The sequence below is a fragment of the Gobio gobio genome (genome assembly GCF_949357685.1).
Source record: "Gobio gobio genome assembly, chromosome: 14".
In the NCBI taxonomy this organism is placed as follows: Eukaryota; Metazoa; Chordata; class Actinopteri; order Cypriniformes; family Gobionidae; genus Gobio; species Gobio gobio.
Window position 1 is genome coordinate 12,340,120 of NC_137107.1, and position 16,785 is coordinate 12,356,904.

Genomic DNA, 16,785 nt, shown 5'->3' on the forward strand with positions numbered 1-16,785 from the left:
TATCACATACATGTGTGCTATTGCTAGCGATGAACTGTAAAAATTGAAGTTAAAGTCATATACTTTCACTACTACACATTACATGTTTGTAGTTTATATTAAGAAATGTTCCTTTTCAGTGGACTCAAATTAAATGTTTACAGTACAAACTTCATATGAATACTAGTTTTAAAATGAGAACTGTTTGAAGCAATCAGTTTTTCAAATGAAAAGGGTTACCTTTCATGGTATTATTACGGTAACATACTGTAAAAAAGGAGAGCTGTAAATAAACAGTAGAGGGCTGTAAATTAACAGTATATTGCTGGCAACCACAGCTGCCAGTAGATTACCGTTATTTTACTGCACAATTTTTTACAGTGTGGCCTAGGGTCATTTCACTGTTCAAAAAAAAAAAAAAAGGCACGATAGTGATACTGTTACAAGTAGACAGGAGGCAGACACAGATGTAAACAGGTATGGGTAGTTTATTAGACCACAGTAGAGCAGGTGTTGTGGAGCAGGTGAGTAAACCGGTTGTTGGTAGATTAGAAGGTGATATGAGAGAGAGAGTTACTGTCTTTTGTTTTGAAGATGGAAGGACGCTGGAGCTTGGAGGTTATTGAAGATTGGAGATCGCTGGAGACTGGAGATCGCTGGAGTACAGAGGGACAGACAGGAACACACCCACACAGCAGACAAGGAACACGTAAGGAAGGAGACACGTAAGTATCAGTAGTAGAGTCCTTGAGGTAAGCATAGCCTGAAGTATATGCAAACAAGACCGGACGTGGAGTGCTGTGTGCGTGTGCTTCTTATAGTGCTGATGATGAGTGCCATGATGAGGTGCAGGTGATAGTGATCAGTACTCTGGGGATGGAGTGCGCTGTGATTGGTGGAGGGTGGAACCTGACGTGTCTGTGACTATAGCTGTGTCCCAATTCAAGGGCTGCATCCTTTGAAGGCCGTGTCCTTTGAAGTGCGCGGCCGACGCAGCCTTCAAAGGACGCACAGAGACTCGTTTACAGTGGAAGGTATAGCGGATTGCGTCACCGCGGCGCGACGAAGACTGTCCCAATTCGTAGGTCCTTCGAAGGCTCCTTCAAAATACGGCCTGCAAATGCGTCCTTCTTTTCCCATGAAATGAAGGATAGTTGGATGGATGCTTCGCAGCCTTGCCTTCCCCAGAATTCATTGCGCGCCGCGACGTCAGATTTTTGAAGAGAAATTGCCAGATTACACTTTTAAATGCAAGTATTGGGTTTCAATTTCCTCCAGTAATCTAATGTATCTACTGATAAAAATAAAATGTTGACTAATATGTTACCAACATACGATTTTATATAGTTTATATTCTTTATTATGCACATAAATGGGCCGAGGTAAACATCTTTAGCTGTTTTGTTTTTAGGCAGTTGAATATAACTTTAAAGTCCAGTATAAATGTTCATTTCAGTTCTCTTCAACGGCAGCTGTCAACAGTTGCTAAATATTACAAATAATGTAACGAAATACATTTACTCTGTATTTGAGTATAATTGTGAAGTACCTCAGATTTTTATTCAACTTCATCTCAGAGGCAAATATTGTGGTTTTATGAAAAACTGACTTTTTACACATGGATATTACATTTTGATATAAGTTATCGTTTAAAAAAGAATCTAAAAATAAAATACACTAGAAATATGTCTTATAGATCAGAGATAGGCACCGTTGGTCTTGGAGGACCACTGTCCTGCAGAATTCAGCTCATAGAACAGTTATGCATGTTAAAATATTTTATGGTTTGATTTGAGGATGTGAGGTAATTTAATTTATTCTTCCCTCTTTCTGAAAACATCTTAGCGACATGGCAGCCGTCGAATAAGTCAGCACTGCAAACCTGTTGGTAGACAGTGGAATATGCACTGATCCCAGATGATGTCCCGCTGACCCAGAGAGGCTTCACCACGGTCAATAAAGCCCAGCTCAATAAAAGACTACATAAAAACATTTTCTTCCATCTGTTATGTACAGTTAATTTAAAAATTTATTTAGTTTTTCTAATCTTAAACGTAACTTATGTAGGCCTAAATAGTGGTAAAAAGTACTGTAAATAAAAATGTAAAGAACAATTAATTTTTTCATTTACAAATTAATTGACATGACAAAAATAAATGTACAGAATTATTTATCTTATTAACAAATTATAACTTGCATAACAAAAATAATATGTAGAACGATAATATTTAATTTACACATTTTAATTTACAAAACCAAAATTTTAGTTCTCAACAATCTCTCAAGAAGAGAAAACAATCAGTCCATTCTCTCCCTGCTCTCCTCTGTCTGTCTCTTCATGTCCTCCCTCAGTATCTCCATCAGCTCATCCTCTCAGTCTCTCCATCAGCTCATCCTCTCGGTCTCGTTTCCTCTTGGTGGAGTTGCTCCTCATCTTGGTCATCCTCTGCTGAACTTGGCCCTGGTGTGTCCTCAGGGATGGAGGCAATGAGGACAGTGGGGTTGTCCCAACACCTCATTCATGAAGACAAACCATGGCCAAGTTTCCCAATTCCTCACCTGTCCCAGGACACTTTCAATACTAAGGCAGAGGAAATAAACATGTCACTCAATAACAAACACAACAGCACAATACATTTCAGTAAAGATGTGTCTGTTAACTTGCATACTTTGTTTGTTTGTTTTTAAGTTGTAATTTTTTTTTTAACCTGCAAGGCAGGGGTGCAATCTTAAGAAAATTAAAAAAATATGATGCATCAGTAGCCTACAAACATACAAAATACTCCAGAAATCATATTTATAGATACTCAAACTCTATATTCTTTTTTTTGTGGGGTTTGTATAGGATAAAGCCTCCCTATAGCCTAACGTTACTACACAAGAACCTATGGAAATACTACAAATGGGTCGTACTCCAATCCACACTGGCCGAGTTTTTCGGCCCGCTAAATAAATACTCATTTGCTGCCCTCATTTTAATAAAGCTGTCATCCATAAAACTTCATCCATAAAACAAAACGAAATATTACATCAGATCACGTAACGAATAAAGCCGTGCAGTGGTAACACAGAAATAAAGACCACCGGCTTTTAAAACGTTTCGTTGGTTATTTGAGTAAATGAAAAAACACAATACTTACATTTATAAGTGTATTCCTCGGCCGCGGGATGGGCAGAGGAATACACTGCGAAGGATCCACTTGTTCTGGTTGGTTCTATCCTATGGTTCTATCAGTGTTGCCAACTCTCGCGAGACAAATAAGCAACCGCAGCTTCAAAAACAAGCCCAAAACAAGCCCAATATTATTATATTATTTATTATCATCAATATTATTTATAATAAATAATTTTTTTATCAATAAATGAGCCTGCAACATATTAAACTGAAACCTCTCAGAGTTTGAAAAGCAAAAACAGATGTGATTTTATAAAAATCATCAAATTCCAATAAAGGACACACAATATCCTCCGATCAGCTGTGAACAGAAGAGGTTTGGAGAGTGAAGAGTGACATGGAGGCCAATTATGGTAACCCATAGTCGGAGTTAGTGCACACATATTAGGGGCAGTAAGTAGTGAACACACACACTGCAAACCGTGAAAAAGACAAGCCCTGCATCTCATTGTGCACACTATCTGCCCTAAATAGTACTGAAAATTACTAATGTCACACTATTTAGGATGGAAAGTGTGCACATTGGGACACAAGCACTAGAGCGCTGCAATATAGCCACATATTTAAAATAAAATAAATTCGAACCATACCTACTGTTATTATTAATAGACTTGTTTTTTTATAATAGCCTGTAATTTTAAATACATTACATACACAAAAATATTTTTTTTAATTAAATTAGGTGTCTCTCCTCCCTCTTTCCTCTCCATCTCTGCTTGTGCTATTGTTTGTAAAAATGTATACGTCTATTTATGTCTACTGACTATCATTACGTGCATTTATAACGTCACATGCCTGCACGTTGAACGCGATTTTTCTTCAATGAGGGGGAGAAGGAGGCGGGATATAAAAGGACGGATTACTACAGCACTTGTATCGTTGCACTGAATGGCTATTAGCTGTGAGAAGACAGTGTCAGTCAATGTATTGGACAAAACAGCGACCATAAATGTAAAGAAACGAAGTTGCTTATTATATTTTCCTAACAAGCAACCACATTTTTTAAAATAAGCCCAAAAAACCGCAACCCGCGACTCGTGATTTTTTAACGCGACTTGCCAAAAAAAGAAGCCCAAAGTCGCGTGTTATACGCGGACATGGCAACTATGGGTTCTATCCTTCGCGGCCGGGGAGAAGGACGGTGGGTAGGGTTGCCAAGTCTCTGCAACAAAAGTAGTCCAAAACTGCCAATGCGATTTTCTCCATCGAGCGGCCAAATTCTCCACTGGAGTTGTACGTTTGGGGGTGTTGGAGCGGCGAAATCGTACTTATGGGGTAGAAACAAACCCGCGGAAATAATTTTTCACCCGCGGAAACAACTTAAAAGTAGCCTAATTCGGCTGAAAAGACGCGGACTTGGCAACACGAACGGCAGGCTGCATTTGAAGGCCCCTTCGAATTGGGACAGCCTTCGTCGCGCTGCAGTGACGAAATCGGCCTTCAAATGCGGCCTTTGAAGGATGCAGCCCCCGAATTGGGACACAGCCAGATACAAGGTTTGTGTATCTTGTGGGGTTATATAAGAAACTAAATTCTGAATTTAACAAATGTTATAAATGCTTTTATTATGGTAATTAGCATGTTAAAATAAAACTTGCCTTTTCAAATGTACTTGTCATTAATACCTGTTACGTGTGACACTTACCCTACACCAAGTTCACGATAGTCATAGCTGATAAATACAGTGACATGTTGAGTTACATAAATCATGTTAATTAATGCAAATAATGTAGTATGTCCTTGTACTGTTGCCAGAGGTGGTCAGTAACTAAGTACATTTACTTGAGTACTGTACTTAAGTACACTTTTTGAGTATCTGTACTTTCCTTGAGTAGGCTAGTATTTTTTCTGGAAACATGACTTTTACTTCACTACATTTGAAAGACAAATATCTTACTTTTTGTATCTGTCATGCCAATTAAGAACAATTTGACAATATATGATGAGGTTTATAGAGAAATTAGCTTGAACCATGGACTGTTTGAGCAGTTAAGAGTAGACCACGGTCGTGAATTTTATTTGTGTCTTTATCAGCAGGACAATCTCGAAGCCCTTCAAAACAATACCTACCGCCTTCCATTCATTTAAAGTCAGTCCAGGCAAAACCATGCCGCCGAAAGAAAGTGGGTAGAAATAAATACTTGCATTAACTATCCTATCAAGCATGCTTTGTGTAATCTTACGAACAATGGTTTCTTGGACATGGATGATCACTGTGTATCTTACATTGCTTCCAAATGCTGCTTGGTGGGATTACAGAACTTCGTTCCTGCGTGGAACGCACACACGATTCCACACAAGGGCATTCCTGATGTTCTGTTCGCAGCCCATCTGAGGACCGCACGAATCCCGTCTCACCTTATACCACCCGCCGAGGATGTGGCTGCGGACTATATTAGCAATGGAGGGAGTTTAACATATCCATCTCCCTATGGACAAGACCCCCTTGATGGCTACCCTGACCGCCAACTGCAGAGGGAAAATTTGTGGTCGTCAACATACCAGTGTGACCATATTTTTTATGCCACTCTCATTGGTAACAGTGGTGTCTTTTGGGATGCTCTGGACATGTACATGAACATTACACACCGAACATTACACACCATTACACATGAACTTTGTTTCCACGGCAACATTGAACTTTTCATTGAATAGGCCTATACTGCTTCTCACATCTTCTCGTGCCCTTAAATTTAGCAGTCATTAACTCGGTTCATTACAAGTCGTTAGCCGAGAATGATAGGCTTTGATATGCTTATGTATATGTAGGCTATAATGATATGCTGCAAGTCAAGAGTAGAGGATTCATAATTTGTATCGGTTAATTATCAAATGGCGAGTTCTTAAACCATTCGTGTACATCGAGGCATGCATCAATATAATAAAGTGTGAGTGTGTGTGTGCGTGTGTGTGTGTGTGTGTGTGTGTGTGTGTGTGTGTGTATGTATGTGTGTGCGTGCGTGCACTAATAACAAATAAGTATAGATAAATACAAACCAGCGAGCGAAATAAGCCAGGCCACCGTTTTGCCCGCTGCTCCCGATGGCCAGACCTGAATTCTACATTTAGCACAGTATTATTATTATATATTTATTAACAATAAAAACTATGGCGTCCTCTGTGTTAGCCTTTTAAACTATATAAGTTACTTCTCAACGTGCACGCAGGCTATACATAAACAATGTAAAACAGTCCGCGACCCTCCCCCGCTATATGGCACAGTCCACGTAAATTGGGAAAAAATAGGAAAATAAAATCGGTTAGATTTCAATTTATTCAAAAGATAATTTCTTATGTCATAATTTAGCAAAAGGAAATTTGAAAAAAGGAGAGAAAAGGGCAAAAATCCACTGATGAAGTAACCAAAAAAAGGAAAAATGGACGTTTGTTTCAATATTTTATTTTTTGCATTTGCACCATAAGGTCTGACAATTGAATTGTGAAGCGTTACACGGACCCATTGTGTCCACGGCAAGCAAAATAAGTATTACATGATAAATAATGGTTAAATGATTACAGAAATGTTATTCATTTTAGAGTTTTAAAGTTAAGTTTTGTTTAACGTAATCCTTTGAACCAAGTTTGCAGCAGAAGTCACAAACAGCGAAATGTTTAGTGATAACTCAATAAGTGCCATAATTAATGAGGATTAAACTTTCACTTTAGAATAGGGGCTCAAATTGTCTTTATTACATATTTTAGCAATTTATAAAGGCAAAATCAGCAGTAATTAAACATAATTACTAGCTTATTGTTCAGTTAACTTAACAGAAAATACACAGACATAATTACATCGCTACAGAAAAATAATATATGGCTTATTAAGTTGTAAATAATGTCTAATATGCCCTTACTGTAATGTTAAGTTAATCATTAATAACTATTGTGTCCATGCTTAACTAATCCATAATTGTGAACAAGCAAATAATTAATTACTAGTTTAACTAATGCATAATTACGGACCCTTAAAATGTAAAGTTAATCATTAATTACTAGTGTGTTCGTGCTTAACTAATGCTTAGTTGTGAACAAGTTAACCCTTAATTAATGCTTAACTAATGCATTATTCTGGACCCTTAAAATAAAGTGTTACCGTTACGACTAACCCCACGTTAGGTTGTTGCCCGCTCTCCCCTCAACTTATTCTACAATTCCTAAAACTAACCATTACCGAACAGTCTTCTAAAACTCTTTTAAAGTTATTTGAGAACAACACAAGGGTAAGTAAATTATGACCTTTTATTGTAGGAAGAACTATCCCTTTGATTATTATTAATTGGTTTGTTAATTACTGCATAAATAAGGACTAATATACCTTTACCATACATTCAGTTAATCATTAACTACTGGTGTGTTAAAACTTAACTACCACATAATTATGGACCCTTAAAATAAAATGTTACCGTAAATGTCTTACTTAAGTTTATTTGTCATCTGTTTTTTGTGTTTATTTAAAATAAGACAAATCTGATATTATTGTAATCGTATCTGTTATTTAACAGTTGATATAGTTCTTTAATGCTGATCAAACAGCAGAAGACACAAGCCGGGGTTAAATCCCAGTTGTGCAGGCGGGGTGTGTTGTCACGAAGAGCCCCTATTAGAATTATGATATTCTGTTCTCTACTTTTATTAATTCTTTTGAGAAACCATGAGAAAAAGGTGAATAAAGACTGAGAGTCAATGTTCAGAAATGATTCATTATTATTATGTTTATAACTATGCTGTATAGCTGTATTTAGTGATGTTTTCGCTGTCAAACTCAAAAATTAGATTATGTTTATTGATTAAAAATGCTATAATTTTATTTGAAAAAGTTAATATTTGTATTTTAAAATATTTTGGTTTGTCTTGTATATTTTTTTATTATATCAGGTAACATTTTAAGCTGTCGTATGTTCATGTTACAATATGCCCCTCACACCTATGGGGCATGTTGTCACATTTCACTTCCATTCTTTCAGGGTAAATCAAGAAAAAAATCTATACACTGCTAATGAAACAAAACCACATAATTGTACTAGACATGTGTGAAATGAATGTGGGGAAAAATAAATACTCTGAACCACAAGTAGATTTACACAAACTTAGAAAGTCAAAAAGCATTAGGTTGTGCCTCTAGTTTCAAAGTTACTTATAGTCAGCAGAATGTCTGTTGGGGGAACATCAAAATAAAGTTTTACCAACTTTATCTCATGCATATTATCATAGCATCACAGTGGAAAATTAGGAAACGATTAAAAATACAACAGTAAAAAGATAACAGAATGATCATTAATATTTCTCATACTTTTACAGAAAGAAAATTATTTTAAAAGGAAAAACAGACTATGAGGCCAACCATCACATTTATTTATTTTTCCTCATTTGGATCTTTCAGACCCTTTTCCATATATGCCTTATAATAAATGTCTGAATAAAATATTATACCAATTTTTTTTAGAAAGAAATAAGTCATAATAGTTAGTCATACTATCACACTATCACGTTTCCATGAGTGTGAAAGCCAGTCTTTTATAGAAGTATTTCTTGAACTGACACACAACCCATATATAATTGAAAAGGAATCGCAAAAACCGTAATGACCCATGTGTTGTTTTGCATGATTTGAATAAACATGAATCTAATGGTCTGTCTTGTTGCAGCACATCCGCTCAAGTAATACAGAATGAACGTAGTATAAACAGTCGCAATTAATGTAAATTATTGAATAATAATTTATTTATTTTGCCACATAAAATATCAGTTATGAAATAAAGAAACATTTAGAAACCTACAACCAATGTGGCTTCAGTTCCACATTAATTAAAATTAGACAATATGCATGTCTGTGGGACTAAACTAAAAGTGTGTCAGGACACTCATCAGAGGAACAAGTAACAGCATCAGAGAAGCACACAGACAAGAAGCCTCAGATACCTTCACTTGGTCTGGGACCCACTCATCTGTGAACAGGGAATATAATGCAATGCAGTGAAATGTAATGTATTCACATTAGAAATCATCATAAACCTTTATTACAAATGATTAAAATTAATGAAATGTTCACCTGTGTTTCCTCCAGACCACACCAGAGGACCCATGGATATGGAAGCACTGTCATGGAAGTCCAGAGACCTGCCCTCTCTCCGCTGGTGTCCAGAGTCACAGTCCTGATAGAGAAAAGAGCAAAATCCAGCTGTGTGAATCCCTGTTAAATATCACTGAACTAACATTAAACAAAGGAAAGTCTCCAGCAGAGGACAGCAAACACAGGTATTTCAGTAGCGTTACACACTGACACTGAAGCATTTAATAAAAGTTCTAATACAGTATTTAACCATAATTTTTATATAAAGTGTTCAATTACATTTATTATCAGTTACTCATGAAACATTATCATTATGAGAGGTTTTGTAAACTGACCGTTGGGCAGCGATTGCTTGACAGAAGGCAAAGGTGAACAGCACAGTGCAGGTAAAGCTTAGTGGAGTTTGCAGTGAAGATATTAATCCCAAAAGAGAAACGACTGAATGACGATACACCGTTCTGCATAAGATTCACTATGTCGTCATTTGGATTGGGACGCCTGAGAATATCAATAATAATAATTTTACAAACATTGAATCCTGGGCCTTAGTCTTGAAACACAGACATAAAGTATCTCAGGCTATCCAAAAAAGCACAGCTTTACTCTGAAAGGATGAGATCCCAGCGGAGGCTGTAATCAGGATCATTCACAGGTGTAGCCCAACACGTGTCCATCACCATGGCAAACTGGCGGCTGTCGACCCCCTCAACACGAACTTCCACATGCATCTTCTGGTTGAGCTCTGCATCCACTCTACCAGTGAAGGGCCGGATAAACTCATCATCCTCATATGGAATCATCCGGACCCGATATCTGGCTCCACCAGCGGGAAGAGTCTTGTGCACAATGCTGATGAAATAGGAAAAAAAGATTAGTTAACCCAACTATTTTATTTCTGGCATCATTTACTCACTTGCGGGTCATTCTAAACATTATGAACTGTGACAATTTTTCTTTCATGAAGCACAAAAGGGGAAATTTTCAAGGTTATAAAAGTGTCATTAAAATAGTTCATACTCTTGCTCTCTTTTTCTTAACGCATTATAGTCCTTCATGTCTATTGTGATCTCAAATTTCTGGCCAGTTAATAATACTTAGAAAATCAAAATCAACTGCTGGCGGTAGATCCTTTTCCTATTTAGCAGCCAAACTGTAGAATAGTCTTCCTAGCCTTGTTCGGGAAGCAGACACACTCTGTCAGTTTAAATCAGTTTTAGTTTAGACTAAAAACACAAATCCTATGGCCAGCTTCAGCTCCATACTGGCATGATAAATTGATCTTCAAACAAAAGGAACTGAATGAATATTTGAATGCTACTAATGCCAATCTGAATTCTGACTTTTGATGCTGCCTGAATTATAATGACACCGTGTTCGTTCGTTAGCCAGAGGAGAACTGGCCCCCCGACTGAGTCTGCTTTTCTCCCAAGGTTTTTCTTCTCTCTCCATTCTGTCACCTGATGGAGTTTGGGTTTCTTGCTACTGTCGCCTCTGGCTTGCTTAGTTGGGGTCACTTAATATTCAACAATATTAACAAGTTTGTTTGGCCATATAATCTTAAGATATTAGGTTAAACTTATTTGACATGCTGTCCACTGATGAGGGGATCAATGAAGCAGCTTCAACTCAAGCTCTGATACACCCCACATTGGCTAAATATAGAATATGATTATTTAGGGCAAGGTACCTAAGATGTATGTGGAGTTTGGGGAGGTTGTGGGATGCTGAGACTGAGGAAAGGTAAGCAGCTGCTTATATACTCTGGCTGTTGATTGGAAGATTAGATGGGCTCTCTCCTCCCTAAATGATGTTTTATTAACAAGGTTCGGGAAGAACACGTTCAGATAATTGACACAGGTGGAGAGCACTCAGCCAATCAACAATAGAGGTATATATATATGCAGCAGTCCTACCTCAGTTTGTTGACTGTTATCAGCAACCCTCCACCACCCCTTCTCCACAATTTTAGCGCTGACCACTTACATATATACAGGGGTACTCTGGGTTCGGGCCTAATTCCAAGCTCAAAGCCCTCCCCCCGGACAGCACGCCAAATACGCATTTAAATTTACTCTCTATAAATTATAGTATGTAAGTGTGAACTCGTGAAATCATGTTTAAGAACGTTTCGGTTACTAACGTAACCTCGGTTCCCTAAGATGAGGGAACGAGTATTGCGTTTTGCTAAAACGCTATGGGGGAATTCCTTTCCTCGAGATATTGAAGCAAATTTTTATCCAAAAATACCTTTTATACGCAGTGCAGCTGCACAACTCTCAGCAGGAAGCAGCTGCGTGCTGATTGGCTGTGCCGCTGCAACTGCAGCAACCTATAGCGAGACCGTGGGGCGGGACGGACCAATCAGGTCCTTCCAAATTCCCGCCACAAGGGGCAACAGAATTTGCATAGCCTAGGGTATATAAGACCCACTCTCGCAAGGTTAGTCAGGTTAATCGACTGAAGCGACTCCTGAGCAAGTGAGCAAGCACGGCAAGCAAAACGCAATACTCGTTCCCTCATCTTAGGGAACCGAGGTTACGTTAGTAACCGAAACGTTCCCTTACGAGAGTACTCTCGTATTGCGTTTTGCTAAAACGCTGTGGGGGACCAATGCAAAACGCCGTGCTTGCTTAACGGCTCTAAAGCCGACGACACCAAACCCAGGCCAACCTAGGTGGGCCCGTAGTATGATATCAATAATTCAGAATGAGCCAGACCTGAGTCGGGCCCTCATGAAAATGAACACGATATTCGTGCAATAAAAAGTATAGACCAGACATAATCGGGTGAGGAATAATGAGTGGCCAGATACTTCGGACCGTATAAGGAATATGCTTATGACTTAACAATATTCAACCCAGGCCGGACTTATCGAGCCTTAAGGGGTTAAATCTGTTCATACAGCAAGAAGCCCAGCTTGTAAAGCCGGAACATCTAAATTATAGAATCTGATAAAAGTGGACGGGGAGGCCCAGCCTGCCGCCGCACAGATATCATTCAGAGAAATGCCAGTAGACCAAGCACACGAAGAGGCCATGCCTCTAGTAGAATGGGCTTTAATGCCTAAGGGGCAACTGAGATCTTTAGACTCATAGGCCAGTGAGATAGCATCCACTATCCACCGTGACAGGGTCTGCTTTGTAACCGCGCACCCTCGGGTGCGGCCGCCAAAGCATACAAAGAGCTGTTCAGTTTGCCTGTAAGCAGCGGAACGCTCTATGTATATTCTCAGCGCTCTGACAGGACAGAGCAAATTAGCATCTATTTCATCTGACTGTGATGAAAGTGCCGAAAGTGAAATGACCTGTGTTCTGAACGGAGTAGAAAGCACTTTAGGTACATATCCATGTCTTGGTTTGAGGACGACTTTGGAGTCGTTTGGCCCAAATTCCAGACACGAGGCGCTCACAGAGAGCGCGTGCAGATCACCCACTCGCTTAACTGATGCAATCGCTAGCAGAAAAGCGGTCTTTAGTGACAGGAGCTTTAAGCTCACAGAATGCAGAGGCTCAAATGCAGAGCTCTTCATGGCATCCAGGACCGTGGACAGGTCCCATATAGGGACTGAAGGGGGGCGAGGTGGGTGAAGCCTTCTAGCCCCTTTAAGGAAGCGAACAATGAGATCGCTCTTTCCTAGTGACAGTCCGTTCACTTGAATGTGATACGCTGCTATAGCAGCCACATAAACTTTGAGCGTGGAGGGGGAGCGACCCGCGTCCAGAAGCTCTTGTAAAAATGTAAGCACCTCTGACACTGCACAATCATGTGGGGTCAGACTTCGCGCTTTACACCAGTCTGAAAAGACTGACCATTTGCCTGAATAGAGCCGCCTAGTTGTGGGGGCTCTAGCTTCAGTAATAGTATTCATTACGCTTTCAGAAAGGTTCTCATGTACCCGTTGATGGGCCAAACATGAAGCGCCCATAGATCGGGACGGGGATGCCAGATCTGCCGTTCCGCCTGCATGAGGAGGTCTCTCATCAGCGGGATCGGCCACGGAGCTGTATCTGACATCTGACTCAGCAGTGAGAACCAAGGTTGATTTCTCCAAAGCGGGGCTATTAAAAGCACAGCGCATTTGCTCTCCCTGATCCTCTCTATGACCTGAGGTAACATTGAGATTGGGGGAAACGCATAAAGAGGAAGGTTGGGCCATTCGTGGGCCAACGCATCCTCGTACTTGGAGAAATATATTCGGCATTGAGCATTGTCTTGTGAGGCGAAAAGATCCACTTTTGCCTCTCCAAACTTGCCCCAAATTATCTGAATTATATTTGGGTGAAGAGACCACTCTGTTGGGGACACTTTGCCCCTGGAGAGCATGTCCGGACCCAAATTCAGAATGCCTGGCACGTGAGTCGCTCTCAGCGAGCTCAGATTGTGCTCTGCCCATATTAGGGCTTCTTCCGCCATTGAGTGCAGATCGATAGATCTCAGACCGCCTTGGCGATTTATATAGGCTACCACCGACCTGCTGTCCGTTCGGATCAGGACATGGTGGTATTTTATGTACGGAAGGAAAGCTCTTAGCGATATCGTGATCGCTTTCATCTCTAGACAGTTTAAATGAAGGCTCTTCTCCGAGTCTGACCAGAGACCGGAGATCGGCCTGCCCTCGTGAAGGGCTCCCCAACCTAGGTTGGATGCATCTGTCGAGATAACTTTCCACTTCGTAACAGTGCCCAAACTCACGCCCGTCTTGTACCAGACGGGATTTTTCCAAGGAGCCAGAGCCAACACACAGCTGTGGTCTACCTTGATTTGCAATCGGCCCGAAAGCCATGCGTGAGCTGGAACGCGGCGATTCAGCCAGTGCTGTAGGGTGCGCATGTGCAACAGACCCAGTCTGAGAACTGGCGCCGCCGAGGCCATGAAACCCAACTGTGACGTCAGCCGCGCGCTCATCTGCAGTGAGTCCAATACTGTTCCCAGAAACAAAACTTTCTGTGTGGGAGACAATAAACTCTTTGCCACGTTGATTCTGAGTCCCAAGCATTGTAAATGGTTGAGAAGCCAAGATCTGTGGTTTAATAACTGTCTCTCTGACTGAGCTATTATGAGCCAGTCGTTGAGATAGTTGAGAATTCTCATTCCCCGAAGCCTCAGCGGGGTTAGCGCCGCTTCCATGCACTTTGTAAACGTGCGAGGGGCTAGAGATAGACCAAAAGGTAGCACCTTGTATTGGCATGCTTTCCCCTCGAAGGCGAATCTCAAGAATGGCCTGTGATGGGGGGCTATTTGTATGTGGAAATAGGCATCCTCTAGATCCACAGTGAAAAACCAATCTCCCGGGCGAATGTGCGCAAGGATTTGTTTCATTCTCAACATTCTGAACGGGCGCTTCATAAGGGCTTTGTTCAAATGTCTGAGGTCTAGGATGGGTCTTAGACCACCGTCCTTTTTTGGTACAAGGAAGTAACGGCTGTAAAAGCCTGACTCGCTCTGTGAGGGGTGTACGGCTTCTACCGCTCCCTTTATTAACAGTTTTGATATCTCGGTTCGAAGCACGTGACTTTTGTCGCTTCTCACCGTTGTCTCTTCCACGGCGCGAAAACGCGGTGGTCTGCGAGCAAACTGTAGCGAGTAACCTCGTTCTATTATGTTCAACACCCATTTCGAAATGCCGGGAATGGCCCGCCAGGCCTCGGCCTTCGAAGCCAGGGGCTAAATTAATCTGTGGGGCGAGTCGCTGAGTAACAGGGACTCGGTGGCCAGATAACCTTGCGCTAAGTTGGCGCTTATGAGGGAATTGTTTCCCGCCGCCTGAGTGCAGAGTATTGGTGCTTGTGTACAGGCGAGCGCTTGAGTGCGGGCTCGTTGACTGTGAGAATAATGTTTCCAGCCACCTGAGTGCAGGGGGCTGGGGAACATGGGGGAGTGCTTGAGTGTAGGGGTACATGCTTTAATGCTGGCACACTGCCTACAGAGAAAAAGCTCTTTTTGTGACTCATATGGGTCGCCGTGAAAACGGCGTTTGTGTACAGGCGAGCGCGCTTGCTTGCGGGCTCGTTGGCTGTGAATGTGGCGTTCCCAGCCGCCTTGAAGGGAGCTGGGGAACGTTTTAGAAGAGAGTGAGGCGGTGCACCGGCCGAAGCGGGCACTATCCGCCTTCTCTTCTCTTCTCTATCCATACCTCTGGCTAGGACAGCTTCAGAGGCTCAGGTTTCGACACATTGCTGGGTCGTGGACCTCGACGCTCCGGCGGTCTGCTGCGGCTCGTAGAGCGGGAACGCTGACCGGGCTTGGAAGCCGCGTGAGGCTGGCGAGCTGAAGGCGGCGCCTTGGTGGGCTGGGCTGGTCCAGCTTTAGCTTGACGGCTAGCGGAGGAGCTGGAACGCTTGGGCAGGAAATGTCGCATTGCCTGCGAAGCCTTCTGTGCCTCAGTGAAGCGCTCCGTGAACCCAACCACGGCGGAACCAAACAATCTTGAAGGCGAAATGGGCGCGTCCAGGAAAGTGGTCTTGTCCGTGTCCTTCATCTCCGTTAAGTTAAGCCACAAATGGCGCTCCAACACCGTCAGGATGGCCATGCATCTGCCGATCGCCTGAGCACTGGCCTTGGTGGCGCGCAGGGCCAAGTCAGTGGCACCGCGCAGATCCTTCAGAGCCTCGTTATCAGGAACAGACTCGTCCAGGGAACGGAGGAGTTTGGCCTGGAAGACTTGAAGCACCGCCATGGAGTGTAGCGCTGATGCCGCCTGGTCGGCGGAGGCGAATGCTCGACCGGCGAGGCTGGACGTAGTGCGGCAGGCTTTGGAAGGGTGCACGGTCTTTGACTGCCATCCTCTGGCGGAGGGCGGGCAAAGGTGTGCAGCGACAGCTTCCTCGAGGGGAGGAAGGGCTTGATATCCTTTTTTCTGAGCGCCATCGACTACCGAGAGCGCTGGAGAAAAAGAGGATTTGGCGCGAGAAGAAAATGGCGCCTTCCACGATTTTGTTAGCTCCTCATGGACTTCTGGAAAGAAGGGAGCGGGTCTTTGAGCGGTCGGTTGACGGCGGTTCTCGAAATACCACTCATCCAGTCGGCTTCTCGTGGGCTCCTCGGGCTGAGACCAGTCAATGCCGAGGTCGTCCACGGCCTTGGTGAGCAAGCGCATAAGCTCAGCGTCGACAGCGTCCGACCACCCACTCCCGGATGCAGCAAGGGAAAGGCTGTCATCCTCTTCCTCCTCCGGTCCGCCGAACGAAACAGCAGCAGCCGCCATGGGAGGGGAGCTGTGCTGCTCGTCGACGAACAACACGGGCGGTGGCGAGGCACGCGGGGACATGCCCGGCGTGTGCTCGTCAGAGCGCTCCGGTGGCCTCTGGTCGCGACGTTTTTTCTTCCGTGGCTCTAGAGGCTGGGAGCACGGGACGGGATCCGAGTCGAAGCTGGCGAGCCGAGCCCGAAGGGTCTGCAGCGCCAGCTCGTCGCACTCAGGGCAGCCGCCCTGGTTGAGTGCAGCCTGCGTGTGGTCTCATCCGAGACATGACACGCAGATGATGTGCCGATCCTCGTCCGTGATGAAACCTCTGCACGAGGCGCAGGAACGAGACATTTGCAACAATGTCTCGGCTCTTTT

The 16,785-nt window shown here is 42.5% G+C and overlaps 1 long non-coding RNA gene across 1 annotated transcript; it reads left to right on the top strand.

Annotated features, from left to right (window-relative positions):
- The first annotated feature begins 416 nt into the window (after window positions 1-416).
- On the top strand, window positions 417-7,965 carry LOC307136782. The gene is made up of 5 exons (XR_013817824.1): window positions 417-456; window positions 574-714; window positions 801-911; window positions 5,189-5,277; window positions 5,414-7,965. It is a non-coding gene; the product is annotated as an uncharacterized lncRNA (long non-coding RNA).
- Window positions 7,966-16,785: the final 8,820 nt, after the last annotated feature.